Source organism: Carassius carassius, chromosome 24 (genome assembly GCF_963082965.1).
Source record: "Carassius carassius chromosome 24, fCarCar2.1, whole genome shotgun sequence".
NCBI lineage: Eukaryota > Metazoa > Chordata > Actinopteri > Cypriniformes > Cyprinidae > Carassius > Carassius carassius.
The window spans coordinates 24,862,678-24,885,198 of NC_081778.1; the positions used below are offsets into that span (position 1 = coordinate 24,862,678).

The 22,521-nt window shown below is 39.7% G+C and overlaps 1 protein-coding gene across 2 annotated transcripts in view; it reads left to right on the forward strand.

Annotated features, from left to right (window-relative positions):
- LOC132103270 (t-SNARE domain-containing protein 1-like) overlaps positions 1-12,698 on the forward strand; it is a 124,724-nt gene extending 112,026 nt beyond the window's left edge. Inside the window, exon 12 of one of the 2 annotated variants that reach the window (XM_059508232.1) lies at positions 11,641-12,698. The gene's annotated coding sequence lies outside the window, so the exon portion shown is untranslated. Of the gene's footprint in view, positions 1-11,624 lie in introns of both variants that reach the window. The other variant, XM_059508233.1, reaches the window with a different exon arrangement.
- Positions 12,699-22,521: the final 9,823 nt, after the last annotated feature.

Genomic DNA, 22,521 nt, shown 5'->3' on the forward strand with positions numbered 1-22,521 from the left:
CATTCACTGCAGAGTATCCGTTGGTGAACAAGTAATATGCTAAATTTCTCCAAATCTGTTCAAATGAAGGACTCCGCTTCATCTTGGAAGTGAATTTTCAGCAATTGTTCATTTTCAGTGAATTATACTTTGTTATTTTATCTCATATTTATTTGAAAATATATTTAAAGTTTTTTATTAAATACATAATCAACATAATGTATTCAGTTTTCGCTCAAATGACCTCAGATTCAGTCTTTACTCATTGCAAACAATGACCTTGTGAATAAGGATAGTTTTGCAGTGCATAGGAACAGACGGGCTCTTTTACCCCGGGAGCTTTGGTCCCATTGCACCCTCGTCTTCAGCTATTGCTCTGGTTTGCAAGTTTATGTGCTTATGTCGAGGAGATTCCTCATCTCTTCAGGCTCTATAGCTCCCCTCTCATGTCATTTCCACTCAGAGAATGATGATGGTATAAAGGCTATAGTAGCACAGTTGGCATGAAGGAAGAGTAAGACTTGTGAGCTCGGTGGCTGGGGGAGATCCTCCCCATGGTGGATGTGAAGCAGTCTTTGATGTGGACGTAGCCAGCAGAGCAAGCTTCTTGGCCAGAGAGACAGCCTGGGTGGAGGTTGCCCTCTGATCTCTGTCACTTCAAAGCAGGTGTTCCTTCTTTCTCAGTTGCCCATCCTTTCATCCTTTTACTCCTTTTACCATTCCCCTCACTTACTGCCTGCTCTCTCTCATCGTCTCAGACACATAATGCTCTTCTGTCATTTCTCTCTCTGCCTCTTCCACTCATTATTTTTTTTTCCCAGATGCACACACACCCACCCCCACACACACACATTAAAAACCTCCTCCTCCACTTTTTGTCAGAATCATCATTTGACATTTATGTTGTTGTTGTCCTGTATATTTCGGGAATTCATAGGAGACGTTTAGTTATGTATCTGGCTGTTTTTGAAACAATATTGCAAATCACAGTGTGGCAAGAACAATTATAAAACACAAACATTTATGTGGCATAAAAAAAAAAATGTATAAAATAGAAAATTCTCTAACGGTGAAATGTATATATATCTCACAAATGTCACCTTAAAATTAACAGGTATAGGTCATCCAAAACAGTCCTGTTATAAAAATCGGAATGACATATTTTTATGCATATAATAGAAACAAACCAAACAGACAAAAAGCAAACAGAAATTCCCATTTAATATGTATGCATGCAATAACTTATACACTACCGTTTCAAGTTTTGGGGAAGATTTTTTTATTTTTATTTTTTATATTAAGCAGCACAACATGATAATAATAAATAAATCGTACTTGATCTTATTGATGTGTCACTGAAGACTGGAGTAATGGCTAAATGCTAAAAATTCAGCTTTTTCACCATTGGAATTATTTAATTTTAAAAATAAATTGAAATATAAAATAGATATTTTAAATTGTAATAATATTAACGGTTTTACTGTACTTTTAAAGCAATAATGCAGCCTTGGTGAGCATAAAAGGCTTTTCAAATAAATTGTTTGTTTTTGCTTTCATAGAAGAATGCAGAATTTTTCTAGAATTTCTGTCTGCATTTCACATTTTTTTGTTGCATCCCACTTATAGTAAATACTGTATGCCTACTGTATGCCTCTTTTTTTCCCTTTTATTGGCCTTGTTTTGTTAATCTCCTCTTGTGACAATCCTCATACATTTTCCGTTGTTCTGTCATTATCTGCATTTTATTTGTGTGTGTGGATGAAAAGCCACTCCACATGGGAAGGTTAAAGTAGGTAAAGAAGTACATCAAAAGGCTGCAGTGCCCTTCACTCTTATTTTATTGGACAATTCGGAGTTCTCCATGTGTCAGCGCTGGCCTCAGATCAGCCCTGCAGACCCAGACGGGCAGAGACAGGTCATTTGAGATCAAACTTACTGTTCAGACCCTCTTGACGTGAATCCTTAGGCACAGTGGGTGATATGAGTCTGAGGGAAAAGAAAGATGGACGAGAAGGTGGGTGACATGGAACACTTTAAAAGATGTGGGTAATTGAGCAGACAGTGGGAAGTGCTTAGAGACATGCGGCTGGCTGGTCTTGTACCAAGTTACATAAAAGCTGATTCATCCGGTTTGGTCAGTTGCTTACAGAAACGTTCACATTCTGTTGCACAGATGGACTGCAATTGTTGATAACAAGTCACATATGTATGGAATATCATACAAGCAAGAGTGCTGTTGTGTTAAATATCAGCTGGAACATATATTTTCTAAGTTAAAATAAATAAATAAATACACACAACACATCCGGCGTAATGGCGGCGAGTGTTTGATGCAGGCTGGCCCGCAAGATGCCTATTTGACTTCAAATAACTTATTTTCATTTACGCTACGAATGTAATTATCTTTCCGAAGAGACACTTTATATAAACAACGTCCTCAAAGCCTTTGATCTAAAGCGCATGCTCATCATGGAGCAAGCAGTTACAAACAAGTTTATCGTGGATACTATACAACAATTGAAAGTTGAAATGCTTTCACACTTCGATGCAAAAATGGTCAGTCAAGCTTAACGTCTATCACTGGCTCTTTATCAACTTTAGGCGAACATGTAGCTGAGCTTTAACACAGGGTCAGCTCCAATGAGGATAATTTATCTGACATTTAAAAACGCCTGAAGTCAATCGAGGGTGAAAATTCCTACCTGAGGGATAAACTGGATGAGCTTGAAAACCGAAGCAGGGCCTGCAATCTCAGTTTCATTCATGTTCCTGAAAAAGCTGAGGGTAAAAACATCCACGGGTTCATCGGTGGCCTAATTACAGAACCAGAAGAATCTTGCTCCGAGGCCTATCCTGGTGAAACTCCTCAGTCTTCAGGATAAGTTTAAAATCCTACCTCTTGCCCGTGAAAAACATGATCTTAAGTACAACTGAAAACGTGTTCATATATTCCCGGATTTTAGTACCAGTCTCCGCCAAAAGCGTCGGGAGTTTGACGTTGTCAAAAAGAAACTTCGTGAACTTGACATTGATTACTTCTTGCTCTACCCTGCTACGCTTAAGATTATCTCCGATGGTAAATCTGTGTTGTGTAAGACTCCAGGGGAAGTTGAATCGTTTCTTCGAGATTTACAACGTTTACCTGAATGATGGACTGCACCTGTTAAGAAGGTAGCTTATTGATAAAAGGTTTTGGTTGTTGATGTTGATTTGCCATTAGTAGCGTAATCGGGACTTATTTGTTTACATCTTGAAGGTTATATAATATGTAAATGACTTAAATGACCCGAGACCAGAACATTGAGATGTTTTCTTTTTCCTTGTCGCGCTCTTTCAACAGCGCTACAAAATGAATCCCATAGCTGAAAATATTATTCGTTTTTTTTTTTGCTATGGGATGTTTCATACTGAGGTCTGAACACAGGGAAATTTATAAAGCATTCACAGTTAATAAGTTGCGGTCTTAGCCTGCATTATTTCTCTCTCTATGCCTTGGCCCATTTGTGTGTGCATGGAGGTATGCTTGTTTATATGTATAGGTCACAGGTCGGAGCGGACCACAGATGTCGGGAGTCACGCCCCTCCCTAGATTTCCACCTCGAGGAGGTCCCAAGAACACCCCAATGACCAGACACACAAGAGACGGTAAGTATTAAAACGGCTTTATTAAATTACTAAAAAAAAAAAAAGGTATAGGGAAGGGAGGGAAGCTAAAATCCAACTCTCCAATTGGGGGAGTATCAATCTCAAATCTCTTAGACTCCGTCATGGGAGATCTCGGTAAGTTCTTCACTCCTCTTTCCTTCTGGCTATGTGACGACAATCAGCTTATTCACAAGTGCCCCTTTGTTCTAGCTTGCAGGAGAGCTGCCCGGGGCCCTCTCCTTTTCCTGGACGTATCAGATACAAGTGGCAAGTATTTAGAGTTTGAATACATGGTGGATACCTGCTGCTTCTCGTGGCGAACTCCAAGGCGGCCCAGCGGGTTGGACTCCCAGTCGTCCGGATGCTGGTGGAGCTGCACAATGGCTGTCGGGACCCGACTGAGACAGTACTGGTAAGTGTACGGGAGGTGTTTGCGGTTTCTGTATCCAGAGTAACGGGTCGACGTGCAGGTAGACACTTCAAAGGGACCTGCTAGATCTGCACAAGAACATCCCAGTAAGTATGACAGGACTGGACATGGATGGTGGACAGAGGGGCCACTGGCTCTTTGCTCGGGGCACAGGTAAGTCTGTAGGAAAGACAACTGAGGCTTCACTTGGGCATACAGGCGAATGTACAACACAATATGCTGGCTTTAGCTATAGGCATAAGGCAAGTACATCAAATGTAACTAGGGCTTCACTGGGGCATACAGGAGAGTGTACAACACAATATGCTGGCTTTAGCTTTGGGCAATAGCTTACGGTGAATATACAGGGAAGCAGAAAGTGAAGTGACATTCGGCCAAGTATGGTGACCCATACTCAGAATTTGTGCTCTGCATTTAACCCATCCGAAATGCACACACACAGAGCAGTGAACACACACACACTGTGAGCACACACCCGGAGCAGTGGGCAGCCATTTATGCTGCGGCGCCCGGGGAGCAGTTGGGGGTTCGATGCCTTGCTCAAGGGCACCTAAGTCGTGGTATTGAGGGTGGAGAGAGAACTGTACATGCACTCCCCCCACCCACAATTCCTGCCGGCCCGAGACTCGAACCCACAACCCTTCGATTGGGAGTCCGATTCTCGAACCACCAGGCCAAGACTTCCCCACAATTGGGATGTTACTCACACATTTTGGGGAAATAGACGTCAGGCGTTCCTTTTCTGAGGTTTACCAACTGCTGATAGGGATGCGGGTCGAAAGCTGCTGCTGCGTTGGGCCGAACACGGCCTCCGCTGATGTCACACACAGGTTAGTTGTTTCACCCAGGGAGTGCTACACTGGGTGGGTCGGACGCTTCCCTCTCCTTTCTGCCAACCAACAGGGTGGGTCTTCTAGACAGGGGCGAACCTTTGAAGAACTCCGCAGCAGGTAATACACGCACAGCTGATTTCCTGCTCCAGCAGCCAACTCCTCACCATTAATACTTCCCACTATATCCACACTGTTCTTACTTGAATTTGTTTCCCACCTCCGTTACATGGGGTAGAAGGGTCAGGATGTCATCGACGGCATCTAATTAGAGATGTTGTTTTCTTCGCCCGCCTCAGTACTCACTCCCTCCACAGGATTTCGTCGGGCCTGAAAGGTGGTTTTTGACGACACAAATACAGCACAACACTGCAATTTTCAAGTGTATACACTCACAGCAAAGGACAAAGGCTCACCCACTGCACTCCACACACTCTTGGTGAATTTAGGGTCAAACCCCCCGTCTGACCAAAGACTCGTCCTGGAAATCGTGAGAACACTGATGCAAAGAATATTCAGATTTAAACGTCGCCGCCACGACACCCCAACGTCTTCTCTCACTCCTGGTCCCGGCTCACCCACAATCCTCCTCCACGGTGGGGCCGCTCACTCACTATGCCAAAAACTCAAAAAGGCTCACAGATAGTTCACTCCAGATAATTATGCTGCCGTACAATGGTTTGGAGTACTCACACCGTTACTAACACGAGGTCTCTTTTCCCTCTCCTTTCCAGCTCCTGGATACTTCTCCTGCTGCCACGTGACCTGTCCAAAAAGGGCCTCCTTCAGCGATATTTCCGGTGAGTCTTCCTATTCTCAACCACTCAGAATTCGTTACACATGTCCATAGAGCATTTCACAGTTAGACAGACATCCCAATATACTCAGCCCGGTTTCTGTTTCTGCCAAACCCTTGTCTCCGTCTTCGCCCAGCCAACGATATTCCTCCGCCTTCTTTCCGCTGCCCTTGCCCAAACACTCCAACTCACTCGCCGTATCGGCTGGAATAAAACAACACTCCTCTGCAGTTTCTGAGGCCCTCTTTATACTCCTCCCTCTCTTCACACTGCCCAATCCGCGATCGCCCCGTTCATCTATCCACCTGCGATAAATGAAACCCTGATTTCCTTCCCCGGAGTTCCCGGAAGTAACCGGTGTTTGAGGAATTATGGTCCGGGCGGAACCAATCTCCGTCCTTTTAGTTCCGCCCTTACAAAGTCACTCCGTGACATATATGTTTGTGTTTGTGGATAATTGTTTGTAAATATATGTGTGATAAGCTCACCTGTAATCATCGCCCTTTTCTCCCCGTTCCACCTGTTTATTTTTATTTTTTGATGACTTTGTATAGGTAAAGGTTTATTTGTTATTCATTTAAATATTATGAGTTTGGTACATAAAATTGATTTGTTAAGAGCTTGGCTTTCTTACAATAAGCCCAGTGTCATTACACTTTCTGAAACATGGCTGAATAGTGATATATCCGATGCAGATGTTAAACTTGATGGTTATAAGTTGTTTAGAGCTGACAGGGCCTCTCGTGGTGAGGGAGTGGCTACGTATATATCTTCTCATTTATTTTCTGAACTCATTATGCCTAAGGAGAAAGCTGTACACTTTGAATGCCTATTTGTTAATATTGCTTTTCATGAAAACAAGCAGTTAACTATAGGCAACATTTATAGACCTCTGAATTTCCCTGTTGACTCTACAAATTGTATTCTTGCTACTAATAATTCTTTAGACCATGCAAACGAGCTGATTTTATTGGGTGATTTTAATCGTAATTGGCTGGATCGTTCATCTTCTCACGAGAAAAGTTTGTTTAATAGTCTAAACCTCACTAAAGTGATTACAGATCCAACTAGGGTAGTTAATAAATCCAAGTCTCTTTTGGACTGGATTTTGGTTACTCTTCCTAATAGAATTTCTAAATCTGGTGTTTTGCCAGATTGTTTTAGTGATCACACAATTGTTTTCTGTGTATGGAAAATAAGATTGCCCAGTCTGCCGCCTAAGGTAATTAGAATAAGGCAATGTAAAAATCTGAACACAGAAGCTTTTATTCAAGATTTAATAAGCATTAATTGGTCCAGGTTTCAAATAATTCCTTATGTTGAAGACGCCTGGAACTTCTTTCTCTCAGAGGTACTTTTAGTCATTGATAAACATGCACCTTGGACATCTGTAAAGGTCAAGGGTAGTCATTTACCTTGGATTGATGGTGATTTAATAAATTTATTTAAACAACGTGATAAAGCCTGGGTCAGATTTCGCAAGACAAAGGAAGCTGCTGATTGGTCTGATTATAAGAAATTAAGAAATGCCTGTACAACTAAAACTAGGAATGCAAAATCAAATTACTATAAGCACTCTTTATCAGATGACATCAAAAACCCTAAGAAATTTTGGAAGAGACTTAACTCTTTAATTAAAAAAACCAATACAAGTCCTCCTTCTAAACTTAGAGTGAATAATAACATTATCACTGACCCTATTTTAATGGCTAATGCCCTCAACCAACACTTTGCTTCTATTGGTAGTTCACAATTATCTGAGCTCTCTTATTCTACCACAACAAATACTGTGAACAATTTCTCTTTCTCATTCTCAACAATTTATCCCTCTGAAGTCCTTCAGGCTATCTCAGAAATAAAATCTTCTAATGGTGCTGGTCCTGATGGTCTGGATATGAAGTTTATTAAATTTTCTTCTCATGTACTAGCATTTCCACTATGTGATTTATTTAATTTATCACTTTCCACCAGTGTAATTCCATTAATGTGGAAATCTGCGAAGGTAATACCATTACACAAAGGGGGTCATTCACTTGATGTCAATAATTATAGGCCAATTTCCATAATCAATAATGTAGCTAAGATATTTGAAAATCTGATTTTTAGGCAATTGTCTAAGTATATTAATGACTTTTCTCTCTTAACTCCAAATCAATCTGGATTTAGACCTCATCACTCGACAACAACAGCCCTTACATTATTTACCAATTATATTTTTTCGGCACTAGATAATAACAGGTCTACTGGTGCAATCTTTATTGACCTCACTAAGGCATTTGACATGGTCAGTCATTATATTCTTCTCGACAAACTATATGCTATTGGTCTTTCCGAATCAGCTGTTCTATGGTTTAATTCATATCTGCATTAAAGATGTCAAAGCGTGTCTTTTAATGATGTTTTCTCCCAGGCTAGAATTATTGAAACAGGTGTCCCTCAGGGTTCTTCCCTAGGGCCTCTTTTATTTTCCATTTTTATAAATGATCTTCCACAATTATGCTCAGACTGTCAGATTTATCTACTGTATATGCAGATGACACAGTTTTGTGTACATCCAGCTACGATATATCTAAGATTCAAACCTCACTTCAATTTGATTTTAATCTTATTCAAACATGATTTTCATCAAATTTACTTCTGTTTAATAAAAACAAGTCTTATAGCATGTTTTTTGCAACTAGATCTGCACTCCATAAGCAAAATAATTCTCTTCATGTTAAATTTATGGATGGTGCACCTCTAAAGAATGTTGAGGAGTTTAAATATCTTGGCCTTTGGGTCGACTCCCGACTTACCTTTAGAACTCATATAGATTCTATTGTAAAAAACATAAATTCTAGTTTAAGAATATTATACCGCTCAATTAATTGTTTTACAAAACAGATTAGATTAAAAATTATTACTCAACTATTATTGCTCATAATTGATTATGCGGATGTTGTTTATCAGAACACAGCTGATATCAATCTTAAACCTTTGAATGTGATTTATAATAGTATCTGCAGATTTGTTTTGAGGTGCCCATTTGGAACACATCACTGCCAAATGTATCAGTCATTGAATCTTCTTTCACTAAATTCTAGACGGCAGTTTCACTGGTTGCAGTTTGTTTTACAAATGCATTTTTTGTAACTATCCATCTTATTTGAAACAATATTTGATTCCATATCAAACATCTTATAGCTTAAGAGACACGGACCATCTTTTCTTTTCTGTACCAAAGATATCCAAGGAAAGTGGGAGGAGAGCATTTAAATTTAAAGCCCCTTCTGATTGGAATGCTTTACCTAGGTCTTTTAGATCAATTTCCTCCTTCTACCAGTTTAATATGTCTCTTCTTAACTATTTGCATACCAGTTGCAACTGTTTTTCTGATGTTTGACATGAATATATTTGTCTAGATGAATGTCTCTAATTGTCTGTCTAATTTTTAATGGTTGAATTGGAGACGGGTGGGTTTGATGTGATGGAGAGCTTTATTTTGTTAGTATGTAGGTTATGTATGTATGTGAAGTATGTTTTTTTTTTTTTTTTTTGAGGTCCCCTCGAAAACGAGATGTTACATCTTAAGGGGTTTTCCTCTTCACAATAAAATTTGACAATTTGACAATATATATATATATATATATATATATATATATATATATATATATATATATATATATATATATATATATATATATATATACAGTACAGACCAAAAGTTTGGACACACCTTCTCATTCAAAGAGTTTTCTTTATTTTCATGACTATGAAAATTGTAGATTCACACTGAAGGCATCAAAACTATGAATTAACACATGTGGAATGATATATGGAATTATGTACATAACAAAAAAGTGTGAAACAACTGAAAATATGTCATATTCTAGGATCTTCAAAGTAGCCACCTTTTGCTTTGATTACTGCTTTGCACACTCTTGGCATTCTCTTGATGAGCTTCAAGAGGTAGTCACCTGAAATGGTCTTCCAACAGTCTTGAAGGAGTTCCCCGAGAGATGCTTAGCACTTGTTGGCCCTTTTGCCTTCTGTCTGCGGTCCAGCTCACCCCTAAACCATCTCGATTGGGTTCAGGTCCGGTCACCCTCCTTCTTGGTCAAATAGCCCTTGATGCCTTCAGTGTGACTCTACAATTTTCATAGTCATGAAAATAAAAAAAAAACTCTTTGAATGAGAAGGTGTGTCCAAACTTTTGGTCTGTACTGTATGTATATATATATATATAAGATATATATGTATATATCTTATTTTTCGGACTACAAGTCGCACCTGACTATAAGTCGCAGGACCAGCCAAACTATGAAAAAAAAGTGCGACTTATAGTCCGGAAAATACGGTGTATATATATTACGGTGTAATATATATATATATATATACGGTGTTTTTCTTTTATCTTAGAAAATATATGTTCAAACATATGTGACTTGTTATCATCAACAATTGCAGTCCATCTGTGCAATAGAATGTGAACGTTTATATATGATTGTTTGTTTTGTATTCCACTGATAATTTTTTAAAAGTATTATCCATTTATGTTTTTCACAATTTCCCAAGCAATTATGATAAATAATAATACAATATTTTATATATATGTGTATATATACATACATACACTGGCGGCCAAAATGTTTGGAATAATTATAATCTATTTTTATTGTAAGAAGTCTCTTATGCTCAAAAAGGCTGGATTTATTTGATTAAACACACAGTAAAAACTGTAATATTGTGAAATATTACCATTTAAAGTGACTCTTTTCTATTTGAATATATTTTCAAACTTGATATATTGTAACCTGTGATGGTAAAGCTGAATTTTCAGCCGACATTACTCCAGTCTTCAGTGTTACATGATCCTTCAGAAATCATTTTAATATGCTTATTTTGTTGCTCCGTTATTATCGGTGCTCACTTATTATTAATCATTTTTAATATGCTGCCTATTTTTGTAGATTTTTTTCAGGATTCTTTTATTCTTGGTTTACTTATTTATGTATTTATTTATTTGTATTAACATTCTAAATGTCTTTAATGTTACTTTTGGTTAATTTAATGCATCCTTGCCTAATAAAAGTTTTCTTTTATTTTCTTAAAAATATTAAAAAGCAAAAATGGTTTTCATCACTGATTAAAAACTATAATAATAATAATAATAATAATAATAATAATAATGTTTCTTGAGCAAATCAGCATATTAAAATGATTTCTGGATAATTATGTAACACTGAAGACTGGAGTAATGGCTGCTGAAAATTCAGCGTTGCCATCATAGGAATAAATAACATTTTGAAATACATATTTAGATATTTAGATATTTTTACTTGAAAATAAGACAAAAATACTGATTACGAAAAGTTAATTGTGTGTGTGTGTGTGTGTGTGTGTGTGTTGTAGGTACCACACAAGATGAAAACATAAGTTTGATGTTGGATAACAAGCATGGAATACTAACCCACATCTAGTGACAAGGAATGATGCCTCCCTAACTCTCATTTACTTAAAGGTTTCTTGTTTGCGCTCTGAATAACGATAATTTCAGATGAAAGTGATGAGCTATGGCCTTTTATGGATTGTCTAGTTGGGTGATTAATGAACCACTTCAGTTAAACAAATTAGGCTTGCACTTAAAACTTTAAGTCTGACCACAAATCCTAATTTACATTAACCAAACCTCAGGAAAATGTTTATAATAAAATGTCCAGTTTGCTTTGAAACCAGTTAATGACAGTACTAATATATATATATATATATATATATATATATATATATATATATATATATATATATATATATATATATATATATATATATATATATATATATATATATATATATACATATATATATGAAAATGTCCTTGTATCTTCTTGTACTTTGGTTCAGATATCAATATTATCTCCTTCATAATGGTGTTGACATGCTTTGTGACATTTGACCTTTTTTCAGAAATTCCTGTTTCCAGTCTGCTGTTATCTCTCCTCAACTTCCCAGCAAAATGAGAGTCTACATGTAGAGGTTCACCTGCGCTCACTTCCTCTCTTCTAATCTCTGTCTGTACTTCTTTCGGATTATGTGTATGCATGTATGGAAATGTGGGTGTGTGTGAATGTTCATTAATGAGTCTATTTTTAATCAGTGCTTTGTACTGTGATGTGCAATTAATTGCTCCTTACCTCTTCAAAGTGGATTCGAATCAAAGAACAAAATCCAAATAGACTAAATGTTGCTCTAGGCTTTTATGCCAATGTTAAAATCTACTTTCTGTCATTTATCTCTGATTCTTGAGTACTGAGACAAAACTGGCTGTGGTTTTGTTTGCCTGTAATTAAATTTGGAATTAAAAAAAAACAAAAAAGAATTATAATAATAATTTTAAAAAGTTTAATTAAGGTAGTTTCATACTGATTATTTCTTATAATTTGTATGACAGAGTAAGAATGTCAAGGTTATGAAATTAATATAACCACAATAAAATAAATGGTACATTTGTATGAAGATCACCTGATTAATTTCCCAGTCAGTGTTTTGTCCCATATCTCAAGAATCAGTCTTATGCTAGTTCTCTCAAGTCAGCTCATATTGATCTTTTGCTACTTACACTGTGCTCAAAATACATGTGTATATTTATTTTTCTAGGGCGCAAATATATAAACTGTGTCAAAAGTGTAAAAGTGACATTCTTTTTAGGAACATTATTTGTAAGACAATTATTTGTTTTAAAGAAAAATAACTGGTACATTTCTCTTTAAATATTGTAACCTGCTGTCTGTGTTTAACTAAAACTGGTATAATAAACTGACATTTCGATTGCAGGATTTAACCTACCATTATAGAATACCTGTTGAGAGAGAAAACTGAGTTATTGTTATTATTTGCATAACCATAAAATCATAAACATGTTTTTCATGAAATATTATTTCAAAGGTTCAGTATTGTCTTGTATTGCACTGCTCTTAATATTCATTATCTAAGTTGATTTTTAATTGTTTATTTGCTTGCTTTTATTAAACAGCACAATGTAAAAACTTTCAATTTCCTTTGCAGTCTTGTTTACACACACACTCAAAGCTCATAAAACCTCAGCAGACTTTGATGGAAAGAGGACTGACACACAAATAATCGAAATAATGGGTTTGTACTGGCTCAGTCATTCACCTACTAATCAATTACGGGAACTTCATGGCACACTCTTCATTCAGAGACAGTAACAAGCTCACTATGTTTTCCCCTCAGAGTGATTATTTTATTTTAACTGTTGGATTATCTCTACAGTAAGCTGAGAAAGTCAACGAAGAGTTTGAATGGGGTATAATGCTTTTTTTTTTTTTTTTTCGGTTGATCCACCATGACTAATGGCTGCTACAGAATATTAATGCTTAACATTTTAACATATATTAATTAATCATAATGGAACAATGCAGGTAAATGTGGGGTCAGTAATTTATAGTTTATTTTATTTTATTTTTTAAGAAGTAAGCAATTGCTCCAGTGTTTAGTACAGAAGCTTTCTCATTCAAGCCTTTTTTTTTTTTTTTTTTGCAATTCTGAGAATTCTCAGATAAAAAGTCACAATTATATATATATATATATATATAATTATTATTATTAATTATTATTATTCCGTGATAATAAAAAAAAGTATGGAATCGCAAACTTTTGAACAGTTGTGTGTGTGTATCCAATTATTATTATTTTTTTTAAATTGAAAACATTTTGTGATATTAAATGTTTGTTCAATGTTTTGTAGCATATGTCCATATTTATCTTCTCTATAACAAGACTAAATCTAATTTTGTCCCTCAAAAATCCCTGTAGAAGAACTGTAGATGCTAACATGCTCTCTATTATTCCTAAATCCATCTTTCCTAAATCCGTTTGGTTGCTAAAATGTAGGCTAACTGGCAGCAACAGTACATCACTAGCTTCTCTTGGCTGTCCCATTTGCAACTTTGTAAGCAGGGGATAAATTTATTGCTCCTCTAGGCCTCATGAATCAGTGAGCTCTCTATAGTGAGAATTAAAGTTTTTCTAATGGGCCGAGCTACTGCAACATATTGGTGTTTGCAATCACAATACTGTAGCTACCAAGGCTTGATCAAATTTTGCAAAACAAGTCATTGAAGGAAACACAAATATTAGAACATAATCTGCCACAGGCAATTTGCTCACTTTATCAGGAACCATGCTGAAAAAAATAAAAATAAAATCTTAAAATAGTGTTAGATGGTTCTAGCTGATCTGGCTGGTCTTGCAGACTAATACATTATAACAGAGCAGAATCCCACTAAATACAGAAACACAATTCCGCATTCTCATTTATCTTTCCAAAGTGTGCATTTAATAGCTACAGCTGCATAAATAGACAGTGTTGGGGAGTAACTAGTTACATGTAACGGCGTTACGTAATTTAATTACAAAATTATTGTAACCGTAATTAGTTACAGTTACTAAGAAAAAATGAGTAATTAAATTACAATTACTTATGAATTTTTTTACGATTACAAAGGGGATTACATTTGAATATTTACACACATCCACATACAGATTTAACTGTTTTCTTTCCCAAATTGCACTGACTATTCTGAGACATACCGCCCTAATAATTTCCGGGATGCGGAAATACAGTCTGGTTCGTAGAATCCAGTCATAAAAACGGAATGCCTAACGCGAACGGAATATGCCACATTTTGGATGACTAAATCAAAAGAAGGTCAGTAGCTACACTTGAATCAAAACATGACATCGACTAGTGTCTGTTAATATAAAGCCCCAAAAATGAAATATATGACTTATATGAAATCAGGCGCGGACTGGACACCGGGAGAACGGGGACAATTCCCGGTGGCCTGGCAGCCGATTTTGCCCCACTATTTAATATCATTATTGTATAATTGCACGCCGAATGTACTAAAGCGATCATTTGCGAATCCACCATTTGATAATTAAATCTCTAATAAGTCATGAATTGTTAGTCATGACTCGCGCGCTCTCCGCGCCTCTGCCAAACGGTTTGGATCAGACTCCGAGTAATCAATGCGAGAGAGAGAGAATAGAGTGGACTGCTGGAGCAGAGAAGCAGAACTCCTGTTCAGGGTTTCAGGTCAGTTTCATCTGTAAAGATGCTTTTTTGTCTTTGTTTTTTTATTTATTTAATCAAGCAGCAGCACGTTGCTCATCAGTCATCACTCAAAATACTATATAAAGGACATCATTATTCTAAGTTGTAATGTTACAGTAGTAATTTAGCTGAAAAAAAAATCAGATTATTTTTTTATAGGTTTAGGGGGAGCTACGACAGACAACAACACAACCCTTACGAAAATTAACATTTTAATATTTAACTATAAATCCAGAGAAAATGGTTACTATTGTTTAACTGTGATAACCAAAAATGTAAAATTATTTTACAAATGTATTTATTTAAAAATAAATACAAATCCATTTGCAAAAAAAAAACAAAACAAGGTTATTTTACTTTTATATAGGCTAATAAAAGCATGGTATTTTTTGTAAGGGAAAAACATGACTCGTGTACAGTATTAGGATTTTTCTATAAAGATATTGTAGTATTGTAGAGTATTGTATTGTAAAGTATAGTTCCTTTTCAGGAACTCGAGCTGCGTCGAAACGCTTTTGGGGAACGTCCCTGACGAGACCGACTCTGAATATCGTGTGCAATCAGTCCATCGGAAAGGCGTGACGTCACGGGCGGGGTGACGTAGCGACCAGGAAGCTATAAAAGCACGTGCCGTGCAGCTGGCTTCAGCTTCGAATCTGTCAGCAAGCGCTCTGTGTGTGCATGTCAAAAGTCTGTCCTGTTGGTCCTATTTATTGTTGTCTGTCCCTTAGCCATTAAAAGATCGCTAAAACAGCTCAATATGCCAAAACAAAAGCAAAAGACCTAACATATGAAGGGCGATTCCAAGCCACGTTATAGATTGTGTGTTCCTCCCTGCCCTCGCTACATTACGAGTGGGGATACACACAGTTTGTGCGTGGCTTGCCTGGGATCGAAGCACGCTGAGTCGGCTCTCGAGGGGGCCGACTGCCCGCATTGTGAACGAATGCCAATGCGGACGCTTCGATCCCGCAGGGCTCTCTTCGAGAAGTGAGCCTTTGCAAGCGTTCCTCGCGATGCCGGTTCCGCTTTCGCCGAGGTGAAGCCGCACCGGCATTCGTTGGGTTTGCAGATTGATCTGCTGGAAGGTATGGAGACGGGCACGTCCTTATCTCCTACTGTACCCACCAGATCTGCCTGATTCCGGGATTTGGAAGCCCGAGTTTCGGCTCTTCCCCCCGAGCGTCGGGCTTGACACTCTGCCTTTCTTTCTCCGAGGAGATTGACACGGAGGGCGTCGTCGAGCTTGTAGTTGCACAAACAAAGTTGCATAAGCACAGTATAAAACAAACAGTGTCATTATACGGGCAGCGTTAGTGAGCAGCTATTTAATCTCCGAGGGGATTAATATTGTTTGTGTGACTAAGCTATTCGCGCGCTGTCGAGGCAACGCGTGTATTACATCATTTTCAGTTTTGATGTGAATTTTTCCATACCCGACCGCGTGTCTGGTTATTTTAACTCCATTTAATAAGCAGGAGTTGGTTCTATCACTTCAATGTGTACTTTATCACAATCTAGACCGTGTTTACTTGTCTGATTGTTGATTATTTTTAAATTCTGAGGAATATGACTCTGAGAAGTCAATATATCACTATATGTGTACTTTATCACAATCTAGACCGTGTTTACTTGTCTGATTGTTTGATTTCACTAAATTCTGAGGAATTTGGATTGCATTAGATTCTGAGGAATCTAATGACTGTTATCTAACTTCGAGAAGTTCAATATATCACTTCAATGTGTATTGTATCACAATCCAGACCGTATTTACTTGTCTGATTGTTTGATTTCATTAAATTCTGAGGAATATAATGACAGTTATTTGACTCATGAAGTTAGATGTACTGGAGGGACTGCTGGGCGGGAGCAGCCCCCTCCGCGTACAAACAGTCACGACTACAGAGGGCAGCCCCTACTGGGGTAGAGCGGCGTCCACCTCATTACACGGTGCCCGTCTCACCTCAGTGCCCTCGGGAGGTGGGTCTGCCAACCCTGCCGGAGTTTCAGGGTGCAGCGGCCTCCAGCGAGCACTACTCAGTTATTTCCGCCCGTGAGCGTAGCGGAGCTGGGATGCTCGCCTCCCCTTCGGGGGCCTCTTACTCCAGAGATCAGTCTCGAGAGACTGATTCCCTTAGTACATTAGCTAGCAGCGTGGAAACTACTGCCAATGTATCTCAATGGGTCCTGTGCACAGTGGAAAGACAATAGTCGGCCTCCTGCAGGCTCTGGTTATGGAACAAAAAGTGAATACCCTTTTTAGGAAGGAGGCCATCGAGGTGGTCCCTCCTCTAGTCAGGGAGTCCGGGTTTTATAGCCGGTATTTCATAGTTCCAAAGAAGGATGGGGAGTTGCGTTCGATCTTAGACTTATGTCATCTAAACCTCTCAGTAATGTCACTGAAGTTCAAAATGCTCACTGTCAAACAGATTGTAGCTCAAATCAGATCCGAGGACTGGTTTGTCACAATAGATCTCAAAGACGCATACTTCCATATCCATCCTTCCACAACACAGGAAGTTTCTGAGGTTCGCTTTCGGGGGCAAAGCTTATCAATATCGAGTACTTCCCTTTGGCCTCGCACTCTCACCCCGCACGTTCACGAAATGTATGGATGCGGCTCTGGTATCCCTCCGTATGCAGGGCATCCGCATTTTAAATTATATCGACGATTGGTTGATCCTAGCTCAATCAGAGCAAATGGCGGCTCGACATCGAGATGTCGTTCTCGCACACATGGGGGAGCTGGGTTTGAGACTAAACGCCAAGAAGAGTGTAATTTCTCCAGTTCAGAGAACCACCTATCTAGGCGTAGTGTGGAATTCGACCACGATGCAAGTACGCTTGTCTCCTGCTCGGATCGAGTCGATCCTCACATCAGTTGAGAGAGTCAAAGAAGGCCAGTCACTCACTGTCAAACAATTCCAGAGATTGTTAGGGCTGATGGCAGCTGCGTCCAACGTGATACCTTTTGGCCTGCTGTACATGAGACCCCTACAGTGGTGGCTCAAGTCCAAGGGCTTTTCCCCGAGGGGAAATCCACTTCGAGTTATCAAGGTCACGCGGCGGTGCCTTAGACATGTGGAAGAAACCTTGGTTCTTGAATCAGGGCCCGGTGCTGGGAGTTCCTTGTGGCCGTGTAACGCTAGCGACAGATGCGTCCCTCACCGGTTGGGGTGCGGTCATGAGTGGCCACCCTGCCCGCGGTCTGTGGAGTGGTCGCCATCTGACATGGCACATCAATTGCCTAGAGATACTAGCAGTCTATCGAGCATTGAAATATTTCCTCCCAGACCTGAGAGGTCACCATGTGTTGGTGCGCACCGACAACACATCAGTGGTCTCTTATATCAATCACCAGGGGGGTCTGCGTTCGCGCCCCTTGTACAAGCTGGCACACCAGATCCTTCTGTGGTCCCAGGGCAAACTCCTCTCGATCAGAGCAGTGTATATTCCTGGGAGATTGAATGTGGGAGCAGACATACTGTCGAGACAGGGGCTGAGGCCCGGGGAATGGATGCTTCACCCCGAGGTGGTGAAGCAGATATGGAGAGTATTTGGCACAGCCCAGGTGGACCTCTTTGCGACTCAGGAGACATCGCAATGTCCCCTCTGGTTCTCTCTAGTTCATCCAGCTCCTCTGGGACTGGACGCTATGGTACAGACCTGGCCGAGGCTTCGTCTGTACGCTTTTCCCCCTATCGCTCTGCTCCCGGGAGTTCTGGCGAGAGTACGCCGGGACGGGGCCCGTCTACTACTAGTAGCCCCGTTCTGGCCGGGCCGAGTATGGTTCTCAGAACTAGTCTCGCTCCTCGACGGCTCTCCATGGGAGATACCGATCAGGACAGACCTACTCTCACAGGCGCAGGGCACGATAATTCACTCTTGCCCAGAGTTGTGGAAGCTGTGGGTGTGGCCCCTGAGGGGGCACAGCTGTTAGCAGCTGGTCTCTCAACCGAGGTTGTTGAGACCCTACTCCAATCCAGAGCTCCCTCTACGAGGAAACTGTACGCCCTGAAGTGGAAGCTCTTCAATTCATGGTGCAGAGACCGCCAGCTTGACCCAGCAGACTGCCCAGTTGGTACAGTTCTGGAGTTTTTACAAGCCAGGCTCTCTGCGGGGTTATCCCACTCCACCTTAAAGGTTTACGTGGCGGCCATAGCTGCTTTCCATGTCCCTTGCGAGCACTGGACGCATACGTCCACAGAGCTGCCCTGTGGAGAAAATCAGACCAATTGCTTGTTTGCTACGGTCCTTCTAACAAGGGTTCTCCTGCCACCAAGCAGACCCTTAGTCGTTGGATAGTCGAGGCTATCAACGTCTCCTATGAGTCCTCTGGTCTTCCCCCTCCTTTGGGGGCCAAGGCTCACTCTACTCGGGGTATGGCGGCCTCCAAGGCCTTCTCAGCAGGTGTGTCCCTCTTGGACATCTGCAACGCTGCGGGGTGATCCACGCCCTCCACATTTGTCCGATTTTACGATCTTGACATGCGAGCCACGCCGGGCTCTTCTGTTCTCTCATCTTAGCTGTGCTCTTTGACTACACACTAGGCAGGGATTTGGAAGTCTGGCAGTGTGGCACATCGTTCCCCAAAAGCGTTTCGACGCAGCTCGAGTTCCTGAAAAGGAACGTCCCAAGGTTACGTATGTAACCCTAGTTCCTTGAAGGAACGAGACGCTGCGTCGTAGAGCCATACTCCCGGCACCCCTGCCGGCGCTTGCTTCCCTACTCGAAGCTGAAGCCAGCTGCACGGCACGTGCTTTTATAGCTTCCTGGTCGCTACGTCACCCCGCCCGTGACATCACGCCTTTCCGATGGACTGATTGCACACGATATTCAGAGTCGGTCTCGTCAGGGACGTTCCCCAAAAGCGTTTCAACGCAGCGTCTCGTTCCTTCAAGAAACTAGGGTTACATACGTAACCTTGGGACGTTTTGTTCAATCTTGAGTATTAAAGTCATGAGAGAGATGGATAACAGGGCAAAATAAAGAGACGGAAGGGAAATATGAAAGTGAAGGTGCAGTTCTGGAGAGAACTTTTAATTATTTTGCACGTCCCCAAATTAAAGATTTAAACCTTTTTTATGTCAGGTCCATACAAAAAATAGTTTTGTCCATGAATTTGTTTGTATGAGTTTGAATTTCCCAGTCCGCCCCTCCGGTAAATTAATTGCAAAGACATGGTTTCATTTACTACACATAGGCCTACTGAAGCTCGCAGTTTTTTGAACCTCTGCCATCTCAATATAGGAGTACACGAGCACATAAACATAATTTCTAGAACTGCTTTGTGTCACTTAATGTGCATTTTACTTATTTTGAGAAAACTATCATCATATACAAAGAGACAGCAGTTTAAAAAAAACACCAATGTTTCAGGAGTTTAGTAAACAGAATACTTCACATGCTTATTAGATAACTGTATTTAAGTTGATGTATATGCTTTTATTTATTATTCTTTAATTTTCACAAATTTAGAAAAGTAATCAAAAGTACTCAAAAGTAATTACAACCCGAATTCCGGAAAAGTTGGGACGTTTTTTAAATTTTCATAAAATGAAAACTAAAAGACTTTCAAATCACATGAGCCAATATTTTATTCACAATAGAACATAGATAACATAGCAAATGTTTAAACTGAGAAAGTTTACAATTTTATGCACAAAATGAGCTCATTTCAATTTTGATTTCTGCTACAGGTCTCAAAATAGTTTGGACGGGGCATGTTTACCATGGTGTAGCATCTCCTTTTCTTTTCAAAACAGTTTGAAGACGTCTGGGCATTGAGGCTATGAGTTGCTGGAGTTTTGCTGTTGGAATTTGGTCCCATTCTTGCCTTATATAGATTTCCAGCTGCTGAAGAATTCGTGGTCGTCTTTGACGTATTTTTCGTTTAATGATGCGCCAAATGTTCTCTATAGGTGAAAGATCTGGACTGCAGGCAGACCAGGTTAGCACCCGGACTCTTCTACGATGAAGCCATGCTGTTGTTATAGCTGCAGTATGTGGTTTTGCATTGTCCTGCTGAAATAAACAAGGCCTTCCCTGAAATAGACGTTGTTTGGAGGGAAGCATATGTTGCTCTAAAACCTTTATATAATTTTCAGCATTCACAGAGCCTTCCAAAACATGCAAGCTGCCCATACCGTATGCACCCCCATACCATCAGAGATGCTGGCTTTTGAACTGAACGCTGATAACATGCTGGAAGGTCTCCCTCCTCTTTAGCCCGGAGGACACGGCGTCCGTGATTTCCAACAAGAATGTCAAATTTGGACTCGTCTGACCATAAAACACTATTCCACTTTGAAATAGTCCATTTTAAATGAGCCTTGGCCCACAGGACACGACGGCGCTTCTGTACCATGTTCACATATGGCTTCCTTTTTGCATGATAGAGCTTTAGTTGGCATCTGCTGATGGCACGGCGGATTGTGTTTACCGACAGTGGTTTCTGAAAGTATTCCTGGGCCCATTTAGTAATGTCATTGACACAATCATGCCGATGAGTGATGCAGTGTCGTCTGAGAGCCCGAAGACCACGGGCATCCAATAAAGGTCTCCGGCCTTGTCCCTTACGCACAGAGATTTCTCCAGTTTCTCTGAATCTTTTGATGATGTTATGCACTGAAGATGATGAGATTTGCAGCCCTTTGCAATTTGACGTTGAGGAACATTGTTTTTAAAGTTTTCCACAATTTTTTTACGCAGTCTTTCACAGATTGGAGAGCCTCTGCCCATCTTTACTTCTGAGAGACTCTGCTTCTCTAAGACAAAGCTTTTATAGCTAATCATGTTACAGACCTGATATCAATTAACTTAATTAATCACTAGATGTTCTCCCAGCTGAATCTTTTCAAAACTGCTTGCTTTTTTAGCCATTTGTTGCCCCCGTGCCAACTTTTTTGAGACCTGTAGCAGGCATTACATTTTAAATGAGCTAATTAAGTGGATAAAAGTGTAAAATTTCTCAGTTTAAACATTTGCTACGTTATCTATGTTCTATTGTGAATAAAATATTGGCTCATGTGATTTGAAATTCCTTTAGTTTTCATTTTATTAAAATTTAAAAAACGTCCCAACTTTTCCGGAATTCGGGTTGTAGTTACATTACTTTAATAAAGTAATTGAAAAAGTTACACTACTATTACATTTTAAACAGGGTAACTTGTAATCTGTAACCTATTACATTTCCAAAGTAACCTTCCCAACACTGTAAATAGACATTTAGTAAACATGTCAATGGGGAACATTTGTCACAGCGCTGCATTTCCATCAAAGCTTCCATCATGATGGCAGTCACTTACACAAACATAAATGCAGAAAGCATGGTCAATAACACAACATTGTTTCCACTGCTTAGGCAATGGTCCAATTTGACAGATACAGGATGTAATCACAAAGAGATCGGAGGTGTGTTTGTCATGGAAGATTTATAAAATGGATCTATTGTTATGCAGAGCCGTTTGAAGGAATTTGCGGGCCCCAAATAAAATGGACATAGATGCCCCCCGACCCCGCACACGCACACAAAGCCTACAGGAACCACATAGCCATACAGTTTAAGTTCACCCACACTTTATATAAATAAAAAAGGTTTACAGTGCAAATACTGCTTGAAAAAAATAGTTTGGTGGGAATTCAATAGTGATTTGCACTGTTTTTTTCTAATAATATGACAGCACACACTTATCAGTTTAAACTCTGGGCTGTGCAGGATATCAG